This window comes from Centroberyx gerrardi, chromosome 17 (assembly GCF_048128805.1).
Source record: "Centroberyx gerrardi isolate f3 chromosome 17, fCenGer3.hap1.cur.20231027, whole genome shotgun sequence".
In the NCBI taxonomy this organism is placed as follows: domain Eukaryota; kingdom Metazoa; phylum Chordata; class Actinopteri; order Beryciformes; family Berycidae; genus Centroberyx; species Centroberyx gerrardi.
Genome location: NC_136013.1, coordinates 18,192,640 through 18,215,490, shown reverse-complemented (window position 1 = coordinate 18,215,490; position 22,851 = coordinate 18,192,640). Strand labels below are relative to the sequence as shown.

The following is a 22,851-nucleotide window of genomic DNA, read 5'->3' as shown; positions in this document are numbered from 1 at the left end:
CAGCGCTTTCACCGACATGATCAAATTAAGGCCCACGCCAAAGTCATTATTACCCCATCCATACAGGGAGGCTCAAGAATGTCAATGAGGACCGCGCTCATTAGGCAGTCGTCATGCACCGTGCACAAAGAGAAACAAGCACTTTCGCACAATCAGATCGACTGTAAATCAACAGCACATTTGAGCTTAATGCACACTCTTTTTTGTGACCCTGAGAAAAATTTAAGCCGGTCCCAAATTTTTATTCTGTGAAATGAATTCCTCCACCAATTGAATTACTGCTCGCGGGCAGATGTGACAGGCCCGGCGATCTCCCATAGGACGGGCCGGTGGAATCGACAGGCAGATGCTCCCACCAGCAGAGGTCACGGAAGGTCAAGCTGTGCCATTATGAGAGGACAAGGGTGGTATTTATTCACAGCCTTCAGCTCCTAAGCAGGGGTGGGCTAAGGGGGAATGGAGATGGATATTTAACCCTTGAGGCAAACGGCTGACAACAAAACAGCCTCTGTTTCCCGCATTACTGGTGGAGATGCGGCAACTGGTCGGTCCACACCCAACGAGAGGAAGATTAAAAGAGAGTTGGAATGAAGGAAGGAAGAAAGAGAGAAAGACAAAGTTAGAGATTACCCAACTTCTGAATGATAAAGAGAAAGCTTCGCCCCCCCCCAGGCTCGATAATAACAGGAAAGGGCAGGAAATTGGGGGATCTGACAGCACACACTGCCAAGACTCATGCACTGCAACCCACTTTAAAACAGCAATAATAACCACAGAGGCAAATAGTGGTTTAAATGGTCTAACCTGATCTGACTTGTCTGCAGATTCTGTGCGGCTGTTCTGTCTCAGACATGGTAAAAGCGACTCTGATGTACCACTGCATGTGTATATATATACATATACAAAACGATACAGCACACATTGTTCACGCTGTGCATGCATGCATGTTGGCCCGAGCCCCCTGTGGCTAGCCGAGGCTTATTGCACAGTATGCCAACAGCCCAGACACCAGGCATGATGACATGGATGCTGGAAAAAGGAAGAGGAAAGAATGAGTCTTCCAGCTTGTTAAAATACTTGTTGACTTAGAGAGAAGCCTGTGGCACTATATGATGACATGATTAGCAAAAGCAGCGGGTGTGTCTGGCACAGAACACGCACACTTAAAACGACCCCCCTCAAACACACACACACACACACACACATACACACACATAGAGACACACAACATTATCAACATCATCATCTCAGAAATATCACACCAGAGCATGGCGGCTGCCCAGTGACTAATGGCCTACTTTCTCTTGGGCCAGTCTTATATGCCATCTAAATGCCCATGCATGCCAATAAAAAAAAAAAACAAAGGGTTCAAATGTGTTCATTAAGGTTTAGATTCCTTAATGCAAGTCTCCTTCAGCTATAACACAAATGGACATATGAATCATCAAGTGGACGGAATAAGTACACAGAGAGAGAGAGAGAGGGAGCGATAATACATGAGGCTGATAACACAACATGACTGTGTAAGTGCAGCTTTCAAACCAACTCCTTGAACTGTAACAACCGTCTAACAGTCAGGAAAACCCGGCTCCTGGCATTTCTCTACATTGTTATTATTAGTTAAGGCCTGGGCATGCCAGTGCGAACCTACGCACTGTAAAATATCGTTATTAGTGTTAAAAAAAGACAACCGCAAGTTTCCAGTGAAGCCGATTTCTCCACGCGAGCAGACCACAGGGCTTGCTGCTGGAAAGGAAACTCTCGCACACGCACACACAAAATTACTACTCAGGAATAGGATGAGTGCCTAAAGAGACAAGAATGGTTTTCAAAATAACTGCAAGAAAATATCACAGTTATTAAAGTCATTATGTTACTGTAAGATTTTCTGCCAGGCAGAAACAGGCATTTGGTCTCAAAAGAGAAAATTGGCAGTCGGGAACAAAACTGCGATGCTTGTATGTAGGCTACAGCTGAGGCAAATAAATGCGGAATTAAGCCTTCTAGTACTTGTTTCTATTGACAGACAAGATGAATTGCAACGCCCTAGACACAAATGTGTCACCAGTGTATGTCAGTGGGTTGAGTGACATGACATCAGCTACCTATTAGTCACCAGTCAGGGTGTGCTCCTTGGATCACTAACCTCGTGAGGCTGTGAATAAATGATTTCGCCCTCCAGAGGGGAAATTATTTATAATGAATGGCTTCACAGTCTCACGTATTCCTTTTACACAACATCCTGTCACACACATGGCAAATATCAATGAGGAGAAAAGAGGGTGGTTGTTTGATTTTGAAAAGTGGCAACATCTCTGGAGGAGGTATCTTTTTTCCCCCGGCATGCTGGCAGTTGGCTTCCCGCCGCGAAAGCAGATGAGACGGAGATCAGATAGCCCAACTTTAACCCTCTGAAACCCAACAGCCGGTTCACACACACACAGCTATTCCATCAACATGGATGACGATGGCTATGAGAGAGCTGTGCAATTTAACACAGTTCCTATTATTCAGCTAGAAAGAATGCAAGCAGAACACAACATTTGTGCCATGGTGGTCCCACATACTTCAGCAGTGATGTTCTCATATACAGTATGTACAATACACGCACGCACGCGCACACATATACAAATACACACACGAGTTGTTTCACTGCACACGGGATACATCCATCCCTTGTGCTTGTGAGTCAGTCTCTCCCATTTCCCCAAGAGAGCCAGTCTAAACCGAAGACACCGTGCCCCTCACACATCCTCCCCCCACCCAGCGCGATCCATCTGGACCCGCCGACAAAGGTCCCGTTGAGTGGGCCAAACCACCGGGGATGTTTGAGGGGGTGAGTGAGATGACCCATAGCCACTGATCTCAGGGGGCATTAAGTGTCAGGGCTTGGAGGTAGAAAGAGTTTGGGTCACTACTCCACAACGGCTTAGGAAGCTCCAGCAGCAAAGTTCAGGGAGGCCAACATTCCTGCTTTAATACGAGGAAAGGCCAAACCACCACCAAGTGACCGCTGTTGTGAATTTTAGAAATATCTCAGCATTCAAAATATGCCTCCGTGACTTTTCTTAGGCCCACTTGATGTACAAACCAGTGTGTTTTGTACAACCTTGTTGGATTTTCAAAACCGCGCAAGGAAATAGTAGTTATAAAAATATTTACCCACTTAAATTGGTGGCTTGTTGGCCTTCTCTTTGACCCCCCAAAATCCACCGGCCTTTCTGGTATTTAAGTGGCAGTGCTCGGACAGTGGGAGCGGGACCGGAGCAGCGGGAGTCTATAAACCAAGCTGTCCAGTTTCTTGGCTCCGGCACCTTTAATAACATTAGGATTGAGCCGGAGGACAAATTAGGAGCCAGCTTCTCCAGTGACAGCTGAATGTCAACTACCAATAATAGCCTCTGGTATATCCTGTCCACACGCAGCACACACGTACGTGCGACGTTTACACTAGCCTGGTAAGCTTTGGTTGCATTCCAACTCCTCTCTAATATCACACCATAATGTATGGCACTGGAAGTTTAGTGACGTGTCATTGAGCTTCTGTGAGTGGCAACTTTAATATCGCTCTGACATGTCCGTGCGTGAACCCACTCTGGCTCGAACTGCTAAAACTTTTAAAAAGCAGCATTTAAGGCCAAATGGCGGCATCTGCTCCGACATCGTTTGGGGAATGAGAGGTATTAATATTGCAGGACTGTCCCGGGTTGCAACAAGCCGAGCAGCAACCCACTCTCAGAGTAATCTGCTTGACTTGGCACGAACCCAGGGAGGAACCTGCTAGCGATAATACTGACCTTCTTGACTTTGTATAAATGCTGCACCCTTATTCACCGTTGATGGCGAGCTCATTAGGTAGGAGAGTGATTAATTCCGAGAGGACATGTTTGGGAGCGAAATGTGTCCGAACTGGGAAGCAACAATAAACTGAAGCGCACAAAGCAATCTATGCCACACCGTAGCACAGAAAGTGGAAAACCTGCTCCCATTTATCTGAAACAGCTTGTCTTCCCACCTACAGTTTGTAAAGGCCTTGCTAGGGAGACAAGTCCATAACACATCTTCCATCTTGCACCTGCACCCATCGACTGAGAAAACCGCCCCAGCTGCGGGTTGTGCAGGCAGGGTGGCATGGGGAGCCGGCCAGGCAGAGAGCGTGTTCGTTCCCCCGGGCCGGAGAAAGCGACCCCTGGGCTAAACAGCTCTTACGTAGCGGCCAAGTGGAGACCCTCTCTTGGCATCTGTAGAGCAGAGAGAAGTGGAGCTGGAAGTTTCTGGGCGAGGAGAGGGAAACCCAAGTCGACCGTAGTGAGAAATGAAGAAAGGGTAGTCAATCTTTGGGCATCCAGAGGGTGCAGTAAAAACAAGCAAGGCCACACACACTCTCTCCCACTGCGGCCTGGCTGGTACACCTCTTGGCTTCTCCTGCACCGAGGCATTGAGGGAGTGATGTATATTTCTCTAAAATAATTCACAACTATTTCGCACAGGCGTAGATGTAGATGTAGACTGCGAACAGGTAGGCGAAACTATGCCAGACTACCAATCACACAATGTCAGATTTGGCCAGTGATTTTAAAATGTCTCTTATCTTGATGCGCTTTACAATGAGTTCCTCGGCTCACATATCCCTTTCCTTCTGGCAGCTGAGGCCTGCAAGCCAAACAGGCCTCGACGATGATATCGCTCCGGGAAGCAGGTTATTTGGATACATTTACCTCTTTGGAGAAAAGGAGCGAAAAAAGCATAAAAGCTTTAATTGAGCGTGTTCGGTGTGTGGATGCCAGGTTTGCTGGTGACCTAAAGCAATCAGGACCCCGTCTCTGTTTACACTGGCTGGACGCCAAGCGACTGAACCAACATGACAAAGCCTGGAGACTGTGGAGCGGAGAAAAGAGTTTATCTTGCTCGGAGATCAAACCACCAACTGCTAATATGGGGGGGTGGGGGGGGGGGGGGGTGGGGGGTGGATAGGGAGAGGAGTGCTAATGAGCCTGAAAATGTACCTCAACATACCACTAATACGATGGCTGCCAAAGACCCTCCAAAGTATGTCTGTAACAAACCCCTAGGAACATGGCGATAAGGACACGTCATGCAGTCCAGTGCAGTGGGTTAACTAAGCAAGCACAATAGAGGAAATGGCATCAATAGATTGTAAGATAGATTGTTGTGGTTAGGATGTTAGAAAAGAAGGTTAGAAAGTTACTAGAACTTTTTTGTGTTGTGATTAGTGGTATAAGGCAGCTAGGGGGAGTCTATTGTTAGGTGGATTATTGAATGTAGGCAGGACACCATCTAGGCTATATGAGGTGACTGCATGGATTTAAATACATCTAGCACTATATTGTGACAGTTCTCTCTCCCATCTGCTGTTTGTAGCATTATATAGTGATATTGAAATAATTTATTATGATTACCACGATATTATTTTTAATGTTATAGGTGTTATACGAAATACAGTACAAGAGGATGGACTGCATAGTCGTCTTCTTCAAAAAGAAAAGAATGAAAAGGCTGGAGAGAAGTCAGTCTCCACCCACTGATGAGCAGGTGGGATGTGCTGGAGTAAATGTGTACCCAGAATCTTCTCCATCCATCATGAGGAACAATACAGGACACATGGCGCCAACTGGAGAGCCCAGCACCTAGCACTTTGGCCTGTAGCACCAGCTGTGTTTGCCTTTCCAATAGGGGATGGCTGGTAAGTGAGGCCTTATGGCTACTGGACGAGGTAGGGGAGATCAATCACAATTGCTATTGTTGTTGGGTTTAACTGGTAAGCAGGCGTGGAGCCAAAGAGTGGGGGTGCGGCACGGGCCACTTTCATACAAGCAGGGCTGCTGGCTGTGTGGGGGATGTGAGGACACGTGCCCTCATTTGGAGCTGGAATCACCAACACAAATATCATGTAGGCTATACATGTGCGCACACACATTATCGCACACAAAGCGCAGACGTGATGCAACTTGACTCCAACCGGCTTGAATTCATAATCAAAGGCTCAACAGGGATTCACATAGAGAAGGCAACGTGCTGAAAGAATGTGCTTTGAGCATGAAAGATCACAAACGTACCCCTACCGGGTTCACCCTAACAGTTCTGACAAGCAAAGCAAGTGCCATATGTAGATCAATACACCAGCAAATCGCTACAGTACTCAATACTTCCAGCCCTACCCATCCCATTGTTCATACATTTAGACAATCACACTAGTGGCTCTATATTCACAGCCTGTAAATCACTTGGATGGGTTTAAAGTGCTGAGACAGCACCTTTTCCAGACTGAAATATTGTACACTGTCTGGCATGCATATAATATTTTACATCCAGTGTTTCCTTAGTGCTGCCATGGGGGCTCTTTGCTTCATGTTCACCAATAGCCATGTGATTTATATGACCGTCAATAAAAGAATGGTAATGGCATCTCTACTGGTTATTTCTTTGGGGTTAATGGAAGTCTGATTCATAAGTGAAGCCACCTGGCACTGTTGCCTCTCTCCCCTCTTCACCTACACCTCAGTCTTCTGCTTGGTAATTCTTTATCTGATACCTCATTTGACACATCGTTCAAGCTCCCGCTGCCATTTAATCTTCATTTTCTTTGCAAACCACGCGGGCCATTCCTCAATACGTGACCCGAAAGGAACACAATTCAATTAGGACCTATGCATTAATCTCCTCAAAGGCCTCCAATTTGTGGCTGTTAAGGGGCGTCGACCTGAACAGGAGCGGGCCACGGGACACATCTGTTCAGCTAGGGACGAGACCCAAGTCGCTCTGCTGAGCTGGAGAGAAGGTTTCTGTTTGTGCAGCAGAGCCGGGGATCTAACATTGGAACAGATAAGTGCAGCTAACTGAACAAATCCCTGAAAGTGGATGGGTGTGTGTCCGCCAGCTCGGTGGCCACAGCAAAACAAGTTAAATTCAGAATCACTGAATTATGCAGCGCACAAGGTACAAAGCGTCTCTTTTCGGCTGTGTTTTTTTTTAGTCATGGGGCAGGGTTATTATTTTGGGCCTAACTGCCACTGTACAGCAGGATGGGTACAGTCAGTGTCGAGCTGCTTGCCCTTGGGCCGATAGTGGTGGGTAACCGGAAGTGGCCGGAGCCGCCCACGCGCCTTTTGGTTGGCATCACGGTGAATGTGGTAGCCAATGAAAAGTCCCGGCCAAGATGCTGTCAACACCGGCTTTGAGTTCACCTGCTTTTTATAGCAACCACTCCAGACGCTGCTGCCCATACACTACCAGCAAACACTTTGAAAGCCAAATATAATCTCAACCGCAGCAGTAAGAAATAGAAACATACAAGCGGCCATTATGCTCGCCTGACTGGACTGGCTGCACTGAAACCTGGAATATCTTGAAAAGCCTTGAAAAGATGATTCATTCTAAATGAGGGATTGCAGCTGAAAGCCTGAAGATGTAGAATGGAATATGCTGAGGAACTGAGAAAAAAAAAAGCCAATTTCATTCAATTTCCATCTAATCCATTTCAGAGCCCTTTGTCTAGAGGATGTGCGGTGTATAGTCAGCCATGCAGAGTCCCTGTGGTTTTCCCCCTGCAGTGCCTCTCTACCTAGAGACAGTAAAAAAAAGGCCTTCATCCCTCCTTACGGAATGTGACAATAAGCACAGATGTTACCCATGCCTGATAAGTCACACGCACGCCACCTTATATGGAGAAAAATGTGCCGGGGAGAAGACATGAAACATTGGCGTTTCTCGGCCAGTGTGCTCGCACTTCAGAATTAACGACGACGGGCAACTCGCACACCGCCTTCCAAAGCGGCCTGCATGCGAAGAGGAGGAGGAGAGTTTCAAGTCTCTCACTTGACATCGGTCCAGGTTACACAAACTGCATCAACACATCACAAGCGAAAAAAATTACTCTTCGCCACAGCTGGATTGCACTTCTTTACGCAAGTCGGCAGACTGCAAAACAGATTCTTTTACGAGGACAGATCTTGTTGCAATTATGTCACCGTTTCATAATGTTACCGAGCCCGTCAACTTAAATTAGAAGAGTCATGAGTTGTCTATGAAAGAAACTTTGTGCCACCCAGAGAGGGGGGTAGCATTACACCTCCCTTTTGTCACCGGTGAACAACTTTGACAGCTGATAGTCCCGCCAGCTGAAAGGCATAACATGCACTCATGCCACAAAGGGAAAGAGTGAACAAGCAAAAAACAATCGCATATTTTCCACTGAAAGACAATTACGGGCCACACGCTCTCTGTACCGCTCCGATCCAAGACCCCTTCTCCGAAAACAGAGCAGTAAAAACAGAATGTTCCTCGTGGTCACAGATTTCTTCGTGAACCGCGAAGACCGAGGCATGCGCACGGTGCCTGAGCCCTGGACCCGCCGGTTTTTGGTTATACCGCTCTCTGGAAGAACAGGCTGCACACACACACACACACGAGAACAACAGCAATTATTTCAATAAATACAGATTTCCGTAGAGTCCATTAAACAGGCAGGAGGGCTGGAAGGCCTGCTGAAATATAAACCAGTCACACAGCGTGGTCCCCCCCCCTCTCCCCTCCCTCCAGAAAAATAAACAGCACACATTCTTGGGTAACTCTTCTCTTGCCCTCATGCTGGGCTGAGCATAATTCTTGGATATCGTTCCGAGGAAAGGCTTAGTGAAGAACTTTAGAGCGAACGATATTAACATTGCATCCACTTAGCCAATTAAGGGGAGCATCCATCATTCAAGACTCATTAATAACAATAATTACCGTCACAGCGTGATTACATTTCATTGTCCGCATTTCCCCCCCAAGGTTAATCTCCAGCAAGTTATGACTGCAACCAAGAATAATGGACAGAATCTATTAACCAGGGGCCCGCAGACTGACGGGCCAGCCAGCCTCTTTAAGTCAAACATTAGCCTGTGTTTTCATTACAGGCCTGCTCAGCGGTGTGCAAGGTGGCAGGACAGTCAAACTGACACCTTAAGGCTTGGGTTGCCATGGCAAAGGGCCCTTGGTGCCAAAAGGCATGCCCTTCCCCTTCCTCCCTCTCTCTGGCTCTGTTTGCTCTGGGCAGGCCCTTCACTCCAGGGGTCCCGGGGCCCCTTTTGTTGTCCCTGTATGCGGCTGGAGGGCCCTTCCACCCCAGCACACGGCCACACAGCACCTCCCCAAACAACAAAAACAGGCCAGGGTGGGTAAATCACTTCCAAAACATACCCCAGCATTTACGGGGGAACGGCCGAACGCTGCCCATTTCTCCCCCCATAAATCAGCAGGGAGAAAGGGACACAATAAGCAGCTCTTCTGACGCCGCTGTCGGCTACATGTTGAACATCTCCGCACTATTCAGGCTGTGACTTTAAGCACTCGCAGTGATCTATATGCTGATTTAAATTAGTCCCCAGGCTGAGCTCGCTGACAGGATGCAGTTTATTTAATAGTGAAATTTCATCATATACAAATATGTGCCATATGGACCAGGAGCAGCTTCATGTTGCATTTGACTTGCAACATTTGATCTGATGAAGCCTTCATTTTAAGTCCAGTGGTTTTATTTTTTTTTTGGTTTTATATGTTTTTTTTAGGACATCTTACTACCTGGATGACTGAAATCAATCTGCACAGATATTAAAACATTTAGTAGGCCTAAAGTATTTTGTATTCCATTGAGTAAAGTGAAGAAACAGCAAGACTCACCACTGACCTTTATACACCTGATGATAAAGACTATAAAGGGAGAAATCTCTCTCTCTCTCTCTCTCTCTCTCTCTCATCACAGCAGGCTAAGCGGGACACTGCATGCTGATTCACAACTACACTGTACTTTTTACAGTGGCCCGCATCGTACTTTAACAATACAGTGCTTTTCAGTTCGAGACAATAATAATCACTGGCGCCAAATATTTTTTTTTTTGCAGGAAAATGATTTCTGTATGAACAGCTGTACCGCTGTAGCCAGATTTATTACACAGAACAACCGACGTAATGAGTGGGGAAATATTACCAAAGGTTATAAAAAAACACCCGCAAACTTTTGTCCGACAAAGACACGCAGACTTAGCAACGCTCCGGTGTCTCTCCGGCTAACCGTGCATTTAAACAGTTGCAGCAAATGAATTGGACACACGCCGCTTCTTTTACAATGAACGGGACTGTAAAACAAGTTCGCTCGCAACTTACCGGTTAACGTTTGCTCTGTCGAAACATGCTATTCTTGTAGTCGTTATCTCTCAGCCTCCTCGAAACCGATAAATGTGTTGCTAATGTAGTTTTTAGAGACGGGGAAGCGGAGTTTTCTTGGAGCGTACTTCCACGGTTTCCAGACCAAATGTTCCTGGGACGCAGCGCCAAGAGACTGCGGACTCCTCCCAGACACTGTGGGGTTAAACTCCTCCTTCCCACGGACACTGGGGGATCCGCCAGCTGCTATTAGCATGGCCCTACTGCTGATTAGCACTACATGCTACACCGTGGCTTTAATGTAGAGTACACTCAAGTAAACACAGGATGTTAAACCAGAGGTTCCCAAACTGCGGTCCGGGGACCTCCAGGGGTCCTTTTGGGGGGGTTCCAGAGGGTCCTCAGCAAAATGAGGAATAGTTTAATTTCACTATTATTTAACTCACTCGAAGTTAAAATAATGAGGTAATTATGGCTGTTTCGATCACAGGTTTGCCAAAGTGAGGTCCGGGGACCTCCAGGGGTCCTTGAGGAGGTTCCAGGCGTAGTGTGTGAAATGAGGTATAATTTAGTTTAATATAAAGTTTAATTTCACTATTATTTAACTCACTAGAAGTTAAAGTGGTAGAATATATTAGGATGACTTCTGATCAGGTTTCACTGTACTCACTTGTTATTACCTATCCATCCACTGTATAGACAGCCATATAATCCTGTACCAAGTCATATCTAACAACAAACATTTTCTTAGATTTGGTTCCTTGGGATAAAGTCTTATAGAATACAGCAGATCCAAGGTTTAATGCAGATCTATTTTGCAGCCTTTGACATGAAAAAGTGTGGAAACCTTGGTGTTAGATGTGTCCTGCCTGTAGGTTCTCAGCCAGCTGCTTTGCTTGGAAAGGTAAGCATGTTTTGCATACCATTTACAACCCTGTCAGTCACGCCAAAAATGTCCTCGATGAACCGATAAGCAGAGTGAGGGGGAAACAGGTTTGGGTTTCCTCAGACAATCAAACAACATGCCAGTGGTGAGAATAATCATTGTGATTCTTGGAGCTAATGTTGATGGTCTGTGTGTGTGTGTGTGTGTGTGTGTGTGTGTTTCCCCCTCTGGTTTTATGTCTATCACTCTAGATCAGCCATTCCAAATGCCTCCAGTCCCTGATAACACCAATTGTGATGGCCAGGCCCTCCTTCCTTCCCCGATGCTCGTAAAGCACAATCTGGCCTTGCGTTTCATAATGTGGCTCTTTGGGCAAGCGTGTCTGCCAGCCCCATCTAATCTGCATATAACAGCTCCACCAGTGGGGCCCGAATGGAGATGCCTATCTCTCTGCTGTCCATTGTAGTGGCAGATACTGTAACGCTCTGCTCCTTTCAACAGAGACCTATCAAGATCTGTCCTCACAACAGCGGCCTCTCATTCCCCCGCGCCTGGATTTAGCTGCGGGGTGTTCAGCTGGCCGCAGCTTTGCAGTTGGCCGAGCGTGTCGTTTTGAAATCACCACGATATCTAATTATGCATCTTCGGGAATGTCAAAGGATTATGCAGACAAATTAGGTTGCGAAAGGAAGCGAATGAATGCAAATGTGCTAAAGACAAAGCTCGACCGGTCCCGGTCTTGGAGGTAATCTAACTTGGTTATCGCTGAAGCAAACCGGTATTCTGCAGTTATGTGCTTCTCTTTATAAGGGCAAATGTAAAGTGTTTGGATGCATCATCATAATGCACAATCCATGACAAGAGAAACAAAACTGTGACTAACCGCGTCTTGCAACCAACGTGCATGAACTAGAAAAAGCTACAAAAGAAGAACGAATTCAGCTTCTCTTGAAGGCCGATGTTCAAAAAAAAAAAAAACGTCTCTAGGCTTTCCGCAGCGAACCATGAGACAAATGTCATCAGTGTCACAGGTGACGTGCCACAGATCCACCCACCCAGTGTGTAATGTCGTCTGACGCGGCGGACTGGATACGTTCCGGCCGCATTGAGGCTTGTCTGTGTGCTGTGTGTCGTCTGGCAGCTTTCAGGATCCGGTCACTCCGCATCTCATTACACCTAATTGGCTCTGATGGACATCCTGACACCCATCAGCCCTCTCTGTCTGTCTTATCTGTCTGTCTGTGTTTCCCCGGACCTGCCCTGCTCTGCTCTAAGGAGTGGGGGAAATGCACACACACACAAGAACTGGCACATATGCAAAAAGAAGACCATAATGTTGGTGAAAATATTGGTGTCACCAGTTTATTGCTTTAAAAAAAAAACACTATCGGGAGCAGAAAACCAGTGAGCTCAGCAGACATTTCCTTTTTTTCTGCTGACACAAAATGAATACTCCATAGATAGGCAGACAGGTACTGGCACTCAACACACACACACACACACACACACACACACTTATCAACACCTCAGCCTCCCCTATTCCCTCCTCCTCTCTCTCAAATGAGGCTGAGAGACTTCTCAACGCCCCCAGCCCAGCCAGCCTCGCTGTCACCACTTTGTTCTGCCATTATGGCCACTGTAATAGGCCGTCATGGTAATTGTGTGTGTGTGTATGCGTGTGTGTATTTTACTTTATGTGTGAGAGAAGTGAAGGGGAGGAGGGGGGGGGGGGAGGGCTGGCAGATCCCCTGCTAAGTGATTTTCTCACCCTCCTCACTGCTGCCTATTGTACAGTGTGATCCAGCCATTATTACCACTGTATGAGGTGCTGAGCTGCGAGGGCCGGCCTGCTCAGTGTCCGCATGTAATTACCACGCTCATTTGTCATGTAGTCTTTAATGGGCCGGGGGTGGCTGGGAGAAATGGCGACGGGCTTTGTCTCATACGGTCGTTTCAAAGGCTGGCGGGGAAGGGGAAGGTGAAGGTGCAGCGTGGCTGTCTGGGAGGGAAGACGGGTTTAAGTGCGAGGCGGCGTTTAGAGACACAGGGAAGGAGTTGTAAGAGACTATAATCAGACGCGCTCGCACGCCACACCCTAAAACAACGCCTCGCTTGTTTCTAACCAGAGCAACCAAACATAAAAGCATCTTCCTCGCAGGCAAACCACAAAGAGCCTGCCGCAGCAGCTCCCACAATAGACAAAGGAAATCTTTACATTGAAAGCCGATGGAGGGGCGAGAGTGGAGCCCAGGAAAAGATATGAAGAAGCCAGGCCCCCTTTGAAATGGCTTTTAATTGAACACGACAGGTCTGATCCGAGTGATAGCTCGCACACTCCTGAGGGCCTAACTAATGAGAAATCAATGACGACAAAGACCGGACTCGGTGTCCTCTCACGCCAAGTGTTATTCGGGTCTTTAAAAGGACAGACGGGGGCACTTAAAGCCCCTGATTTACCTTCGCACTCACTTGATCTCATCTTACACTTACGGAACTATGGCGCATATCATTAGTATCAGATGAAAACCCCAAACCTCCCTCTGCTTTACAGGGAAAAAAGAGTCATCTTTGTGTTGCGAAATTCCTCAAACGGGTTTCTTTAATGGATTCCTTGTGCTGTGGAGTCATGAAACTTCTCAGCAAAAGGATCATGTAGGCTTTCATTTTGTGCAAGATAAGACAGAAACCTAATGGTGGGAGTTAAGGATGATGGTTGATACTCGCGAAAGTGAGCTCCATGCCTCACGGCCCGTGCCTGCCATCAGAGGATATAAAAACCTGTATGGATGCAGTGGTGTGGGAAACTATGTGTGTGATGGATCTGTCTCCCACGCCTCACATCATCTGTCTGTCTGACTGCCTGTCTGCCATCCAATATGTCATTACTGAGAGAGGGAGAGAGAGAGAGAGAGAGAGACGGAGGGAGGGGGTTGGACGTGCCTGAGCTGCTGATAACTCGAGCTCTAGGTGAAGAAACTATCACCAAGGTGCGACAGAGAGAGAGAGAGAGAGAGAGAGGAGTTGAAGGACTTTCTCGTGTTCGTGTGTGTGGGCAAGAGATGGAGACAGCCACTTGATGAATAGGAGAATGGGACTGTAAGACAGAGCTGAAGCTTTAAGAGTGGGAGAGTGAAGCTGGCAGCGGTGTACTTGCTGCGGAAAAGAAATTCGGCTGGTCCGTACGAACAAAAGAACGCGTTTGCGGACAAAAATGGGTTCGGCCTCCGCAGCGTGCAAAGGCTTCGAACTAGTCGAATTCTCATGCACCAGCCACCAGTGCATAATCATCTGCAATTGGTCTAAAATATCACATGACTGGTTGTGTTGCCTCATGAGAAAGCATCTCTCATTTTGTGGTCAACTCTTGAAAATGAATCATTTTCAGGTAGACTTTCAGGCTTTTATTTGCCAAGTACAACGGCTATGAGTAATGAGTAAAACCTGCTTAATTGGTGCTGACATGCTACAATACAGTTAAATAGTACAGGATTGATTCACTAGACCTGGACCACGCTGGACCTCACATACGCAGCGCAGATGTGCCATCCACGTACCTTGGCATTCCTGCTAATGAAAATACATGCCTGAAAACCCCACCTAAATCAGCCAGTGGTTCCAGTTCCTGTTCATCCAGCCAGTCCTGGATGCGGGTGCGTTTACGTAACTGCGGTGCCATCCGCATTGTTTCAAACTTCAGCTGGTGCATGATCTCGCGCATGACTTCCATATGCAGCCAACACATCCAATCGTTTTGGCTGCAATTAAGTCATTTTGCAGCAATTACATCATTTTAACCTCGTGCACGCCATCACATCCAGCACGAACCAAGCTACACCAACCACCGATACAGTGCACACATTACATGCTCAAAATGTTCTTCAGCCTGAGGATTTTCTCCCTGGCTATTCCAGTGAATGATTCTGCAGTGAGTGACAAGAAAATTTGCCTGTCGGAAAAACCATGTTTGTCTTCCCATCAGGCCATGTGAAGTCTGGCACACAGCGGTACAGTACCATGTCCAAACATGGAGAAAGAAAATATGACGGATGGACTGATGGCAGTCGGCTCAATGTGCGGGCGGCATGACATCAGACCCCGATCTAAAAATGCACCTAAGACAACACATGACTGCCCATTCTGATTCCCTTTAAGTGAATGTAGGTCAGATTTGACAATGACAAAGTTGAAAGTATGTAGGTAGCCAAATATATCCCACATGAGAAAGGAAGGGTATTAATGATTCAGAGACTGCGGGGAGACAACTTCATGAAAGAAAGAGCTGGACTGGACAAGCCCAGTCTTTTACAGACTCACTTCAAGTGAATAAGGAAATAGTCGGTAGCTCTGGTGTGGCGTGAGACTTTAAGCCGCCTCATTCCTCTTCACTCCTCGTCAAATGACTACAACCTCAGCCCACAGACTTCCAGTCAGAGGCCAGCAAAGGATATCCTAACCAGTGTGGCACAAACAGACACTTGATTGAGTTATCAAAAGTTAAAACTGACTCTACTGAGAATTGCACATTACAAGCCCATATACATGTATTCAAAATCAAGGCCCCTATTCAGTAAAAAACAGAGAAGGCTGATTCCAATGAGCTAAATGCAATTATTCACTCTAAAGTGTAATGTGATTTGTACTGGCTGGGGCTAAACTCTCCCTATTCTAATTCAATAAGAATAACAGACAATCTCTTAACAAGCCTTTCTCTCATGTTGAAAACAAATTCAGAAGTAAACAACTAGGTGCGTAAAGTTGGTTGAGAGACTGAAAGCTGGGAACAATACATTAGTATAAATTACATTGTTTAATTTCAACAACATGCAACTACAAGTGGTGGCAAAATCAATGTGTCACAAAATCAGTAGGCTATAACATACAATAATGCCAACTGCGGTCTTATTGGCCTCACAAGTCTCCAATGTAACAGCTCAAGTGTTGGACACAAATGGGTTCTTATTGCTCCATTAGGACGGTGATTGTCCCGCCATCGAGCCTCCTAAGGTAACATTCCCACACCCATTACCTCCGACTGCCCACTGGGAAACACTTTCACACCCATGTGAAGGGAGTGGAGCGCAGGGCTGTTAAAAGTTACCTTGTTAAACCCACGGACTGTAACTCTGTTCATTTCACTGTCTTAATTAGAAACACACACCGCTCCGGGTCTTTTCCCACAAAATCAGCACCTAGGAGTACAATGCAGAGTAATAGAGAACAACAGACAGACCCAGGCCGCTTGTCTGTCTGACAGCTCAGCTTTCAAACAAGTAGGAAATGAATGACCAGCGGTTGTTAATGGAAAGCCGATACTTCCCCACACACTGTCTGGACTGGTTTGTTTACAAGCCGCGTGGAGGCGTGCATGGCAACGATCTGGGTTTGTGTGCACATCCGTGTGCGTGTGTAAGAGACAGAATGTGTGTGCATTTGTACAGTATGTATACATGTGTGTGTGTGTGAGCATGTGTGTGTGTTGGGCTCACACACAGCCCTCAAGATGAATGTGAAATGTATTGATCCCTAGGGGGGAACTGGGTTGTTGCGGCAGAAAAAACAATTAATAAAAAAAATACTGAAGATTAAATACGGCTTCATCATGCTAATACAGAGTTCCTATTGGCTTGAAATAATTCACTGTATGTTGACTGCTAACTACTGGGTGTCAGCAAGTCTCATGAATTTAAATGTAATACTTTTTAAGACCTTTTTAATGGCAGTTAGAATTAATGTGTAAAATGAAAGCGACTGTAGTCCTATGAGAATATGGGCCTGCATGACTGGGCAGCAGAAACTGAATTTTTGACTAAAAATGCTACATTTAACTATATTGAAGGCTTGAGTTAAGGTCATATAATTTAAGACACGTTATATATTTATTATTTAGGTCTATTTCAGAAGCTGCATGCACGCTGCACTATTGTATCTATGCATGTGGGAGAGCGGTGGACAAAGGAAAGCACTCAACAGGTTCTCCTTTCTGTAAAACAGCCTTTCATCCAGCAGCAGGTCTCCCCTGGTGCTTCTGCTCTCAGCCCTGTGTGTGTGTGTGTGTGTGTGTGTGTTTACCTATTAGCCTATTTAGCTAATAATAGATAATGGATGTGTGCATGTGAGACTCCTTTCATTTGGGCTGTGAAATCGGATTAGTTCTCCCAGCCGCAGCATGCTGTGATGTGTGTGTGTGTGTGTGTGTGTGAGAGAGAGAGAGAGGGAGGGAGAGAAAGTGAGTGTCTGTCTATGTGTGTGTGTATGAAGTGAGTGTGTAAAGTTGGAGTCTCCTTGAAAAGGGCAGGGCATCCTCCTCTATCCAGAGTTCCATATATGAACATCAAGTTTCTAATAAGGTGCAGCGCCACCCTTTGCCTTCTGAACAGCTTCACTCTTGTAATGCTGTCATACAAATCCTGAACTGTTTGTAGTGGGATACTGGACCTGTCTTCAAGAAGGAAAGACTCCAGTTCTTTGAGGGATGAAGGATGTGGAAATCTACTTTCCATGAAGGTTTAAGGATGTTTCAATTTGGTGATTAGAGGACATGCAAGGTGTTTGAGTTCATACTGATGTCCATGAGTGAGAGTTTTGAGGCTGTAGTTTTGTGGTGTTGAGCAGCTATCCTGTTAACTGTCTGTCCGTCCCTGCTGGTGAACTTCAACTTGCAGCCATGGATCCTCTTTGCTCCTTTCCTCGATGCAGTTTGTCTGTGTTTGAGTTTTGAGTTTCTGGGAGATTGGCCCGTACTTACCAGATACGTGATGAGAACACAGACACCAAAATCATCTATGTGTTCCCAGTGGATTGCTGGTTCCAGTGCTCCATGCTAACACTTTAGCAGACACTATGTTGAGTGATAGTAGGCCACTAGCATTATCTCAGAAGTCAGAAAATGAGAACTAGTAGCAGCTCTAAAGCTAAATGAGATTTTTTAAAAGATGTGATTAACTCTGGCAGTTTTGTGCAGATTGGTAAAATGTATATGAAATATGATACCAAAACAATATACCATTTTGAACTACCAGGGTCTCTCTTCCTGCACCACTAGGGAGTATGACTTATTAGTGAAGGAGTTGGGCGATGTACAGCTAACTACTACTATTAACTACTGTGTACAGCTACAAGTTACTGCATAGTGGATGAATACGTCGTTGCTCACCTGGAATAGTTACAAAACTAACTTTGGCTACATCAGTTATATTGAGTTAATGATATTTCATTTATGAATCTACAGGCCATACAATAAACAACTTTTATTACTAAAAGGTCAGTCCTCTTACTTTGGATAATGCTAGTTACATAGTATGCTAAAGTGTTAGCATGGAGCACTGGAGACAACGATCTACCGGGGACACATGGATGATTTTGTTGTCTATGTTCTCATCATTTAGCGTAAGTAAGTTAGTAAGTTAACCAACAGGCCAATCTCCTCAAAAGGTGATTTATTCCTTAAAATGAACCACCTCAAAATGTGGCCTGTTTGGATCTCTGTTAGTTGCCTCATGTTGCTTTGAATACTCACATATAAAACTGGTGACTGTCAGCCTCTTTTACAGCTGACACATACAGCTATAATTGGCATCCAGCTTATTATGAATTGCCTGTGTAGCCGCCTGTGTAATTATGCTTTTGTCAAAGTTGAAGTCATTTTTCATGTGATGTTTCTATTATTTTGTCCACCCCCTGTATGTGTGAGTGGGATGTTCGCTCCCACCTGCTCACTGCTGGCAGGTATGTGTATACAGTATGTGGGTTTGAAACAATGGTATGTATGTGTATGTGCGGAGAGATAGTGCTGGTGGAGGAGACAGAGACGGTCTTAACTGGTGCGTCTGAAGGCCAATTCATCAGTTCCACCACTTCTTCTACCCTATCTTTTCCTCTCTTTTCTCCTCCCCCCATCCTCCATCCTCCATTCAGTCCCTCGGCAGCTTGATAAATGGGTGCAGTCTCTCCCCCTTTTAGCCTCTCAGCATCTCACCCTGGCCCGGCCCAGTCTGGTCTGGTCTGGTCTGACCCGGCCCACGCTTTACCTCGCTAACACAGTAACTCTTATCGGCGGCGAGTGCCAGATTCATGTTTCTCATTTTCGCCCGGGCTGCCTCATGGGACACCGGGGGTGGGGTGGGGTGGGGAAATCAGGTGGGGGGAGGAAGAAGAGACTGAGAGAGAGAGAGAGTACAGAGCGTATAGCCAAGTGGTTGGCAGAAGGGCAGACTGCCTGCTTACTTATGTATGAGCTCCAAACCCCCACCACCTGCCCCCTGACCTCCATCTCCCCTCCTCACCACGGTTGTTTTAGTTTTTCATGTTCCAAAATAAAACTCTGATTTCAAGTTCAGTCCAGTTTCCACTTTCTTATTCAGTTTTGTTTGAGTTAGTTTCAGGAATGTGTTAATTTGTTTTCGTTTTTCAAATAATAATTTACTTTCTGTTTAGCTTTAGCTCTCCCACAGATTTTAGTTTTTACCTTCGAGTTGGTCCTTTCATTTAGGCCCAATTAGGGGTAAAAAAAAGTGACCTTACCCATTGAGTGATGAGACCATGACACCAAAATCATCCATGTGTCCCTGGTAGATCATTCGCTCCTCTGCTTCATGCTAACACTTTAGCACACACTATGTTGAGTGATAGTAGGCGACTAGCATTATCCAAAGTAAGAACATTGACGTTTTCTCTTTTGAGATAATGCTAGTCACCTGCTACCATTCAACATAATGTATGTTAAAGTTGTTAGCATGGAACACCAGAGTGAATGATCCACTAGGGACACATGGATGATTTTGGTATCTATGTTTTCATCACTTAATGGGTAAACTGACCAATGGGTTGATTTCCCCCAAAAATTGGTATATTGCTTCAAGGTGAATTCCCTTAAGTTGGGAGAATAATTTGCTGTTGTAACAGAAATGACTGCTCTCTCCACACTCGGGACCAGATCATTTTTTTAAACTTCATTTTTAATTAGTTTTGGAACCCTATCTTCCCATTGATTCACAGAGGCTCTGTTACTACGAGGGCGTCTGACCAGGGCAAGGGGGCATCTGGCCATTAAACGCTCCATTGGGGAGTTGAAAATGGCAGGATAGGAGAGAGGGGGAGAGCGGAGAACGAGAGAGAGAGGAGTAGAGAGAAGAGAGGCAAGGAGAGCGAGAGCGAGAGAGGATGGGGGATTATGAAGGGAAAAGAATAATGAGACAAGTGAGGGAGGACTGGAGGGTAAAGATAGGGGAAGGGGAAGAGGGGATGTGAGAGGAAGGTCCATCCATGAGAGGATGGAGGGATGGAAGGAAGAGAGAGGAGGTGCAGCGCTAGATGGGACGGCGCGAGGAGTGCAGCATCAGCGCTCCTGTGCTCATCACTCATTTGTCATTTCGTTTGCAGACACCGCGGGACGATATGCATGTATAGTTTTTCCACCGCATCAGAGGAGGACAAATGACCCTCGGGGATAGGGGGAAGAGTGGAGAAAGAGAGGGATGAAGAGGGAGGGAAGCAGTGGAGAAAGGAAATAAGAGAGAGAAAGATGAGAGAGAGAAAGGGGAAGAAGGAGGGATGCAGCGGAGGGTAAACCAACGAAAATGGGATATTTTAATGATTTAATGATTTTCGGAATGATTCTTTGTTTATATTGGTGATTGACTGTATGATGATCACCGACTGGAAATCATAGTTTACCCACCTTTTATTTTACCACTACATCACTGGAGGAGAAAGGAAGGAAGGATAAGGAAAAGAGGAAGAGAGCGTGAGAGCGAGTTCTTGACATAGAGGGTGTTTTCTCTAAAAATCCTCTCTAGGCCATGGACCTCTCAACCCTGACCAAGGTCTTGCCTCTCTCTCTCTCTCACACACACACACACAGAGCGCTAAGTGTGACATCTGCTGCGGATCGGCCCCGTCACACTGCAGTCTCTGCTGGGGCCGCCCGTCACAGATGTTCTCAGCGAGGTCCTCAGTCCGCTCCTACACCCTCGGGGGAGCTGAGCGCGGCGGTCCAGAGAGACGCGGGGACAGGAAATCTGTGCTTTTTCTATTTAACAGGCGAGCGGATCCATATTTAGGGCCTTGTCACCCCCCCCCCCCCCCCCCCCGCCCCCCACACACACACACACACACACACACACTGTCCCCCACACACACATACACACACACTTAGACCCTACTGCCAATGGATATTAAACAGTATGAAGGACGGAGAGGGAAATTTATTCACAAGTGTGTGGGTAAGAGTGTGTTTCGTAAATGTATATGGATTTGGAATAAGAGAAAGATTTTGTAGGCATATGAGAGAAAGAGTGTGTGTGTAAGAATGTGTGTGTTTTTGTGTATGTGTGTGGCTGACAGAGAGATTGTGTAGGTGTATGAGAGAGTGAGAGTGTGTGTGTGTGTGAGAGAGAGAGAAAGTGCGTCTTCTGTACTGTATATGTGGAGGAGAGAATGATGGAGAGAGATTGTGAATGTGTGTGTGGGTGCGAGAGAGAGAGAGAGGTAGAGGGAGGGAGAACGTGTAGGTGTATGAGAGAAAGAGAAAGAGAGTGTGTGTTTTGTATGAGTGTGTGTGTGTGTGTGAGAGTGTGTGTCAAAATGTGTGTTTCCTTATGTGTGTGTATGAGAGGAGAGAAATCGTGTGGGTGTATGAGAGGCAGAGCGAGCAAGAGAGAGAGAGAGAGAAAGAGCGTGTGTATATGTGTATGTGTGTGTGTGCATGTGTGTGTGTGTGTGTGTGTGTGTGTGTGTGTGTGAGAGAGAGAGACACCCTGGAGATCCCAGATGCCTGCTGGCCATTAATAAACATGATCATGAATGTTTAATCCCCATCAGCGGGGTGGCGGGGGAACCCTCGTGGGTGATATTGACGAAGTCTCACACACACACACACACACACACACACACACACACACAACAGATTGGAGTGGCGGCAGGAGGGAGGCTTGAAGCGGGGTTAATCACTCGTGAGCAGGACATTGGTTTTCTTCTTCTATGGATGGAAGAGAATGTAGATGCGGCCTCTGCTGAATGGATCAGACTTTTCCCTCCATGGTTCACACTCTGACCTTCAAATCAATCAGAATACGATGCAGGACTTTCCTTGTGTCTTAAGCACTGGGTTAGCATCAACTGACTGTACCGAAGTCACTCGTAACAAAGATCCTTTCTTTAAGAATACATTTCTCTTCAGATTTACTGTACGCACTTCAAACTACAGTTAGACCGATATATTGGTTTGCCGATATTTGCCTTTTATTAAAAATTGGACATTGGCCAGTCGGTGTCGTCCACTGCCAACATGATAGAGGTTCCCCCCTGATCCTCGTGTGGTACAGTATTTTATACAACCAGCTGCAGGGGAGGCAGACTGTAAAACCTGCAGTGAAATATGCTTCATCTTGCTGTAAAGTCACAAGGAAGCAGCATTTGGATGCCGTCTTGCTTCCGTAATTCAACGTATTTCTGCTTGAAGCAGGATGTTGGGGCGGGACATAACGCAGGGAGGGACTGTTCAAAAGTGTTCAGAAGTTCAAAAATACTTTGTGCATAACCTTGAGCGGTCACATATTCTGGATTCTTCAAAATAAATGAATTTAGAAAGGACAGGGGTTTTCGTTTTTGTTTTTTTTTCAACACCCAAAAATGCATGGCTGTTCCCGGGATGGTACTATAGAATGCAATTTTTTATGTATGCCTACTGGTACGCAATGAACCGCTAAAATACGCTGTTTTAGAGGAAGTATAGAGGAGGATTTTGTTTTTACATGTATAATTAAAAAGCAGTATGTCACGATTCTTTCACACAATGGTCTAAA

The 22,851-nt window shown here is 46.0% G+C and overlaps 1 protein-coding gene across 3 annotated transcripts in view; it reads right to left on the bottom strand.

The window, feature by feature from the left end:
- The window catches only part of tiam2a (TIAM Rac1 associated GEF 2a), a 75,637-nt gene extending 65,332 nt beyond the window's left edge, over positions 1 to 10,305 (bottom strand). For all 3 annotated transcript variants that reach the window (XM_071905809.2, XM_071905811.2, XM_071905812.2), the window contains exon 1: positions 10,165 to 10,305. The gene's annotated coding sequence lies outside the window, so the exon portion shown is untranslated. The remainder of the gene's footprint in view (positions 1 to 10,164) is intronic.
- Between the last annotated feature and the right edge of the window lie 12,546 nt (positions 10,306 to 22,851).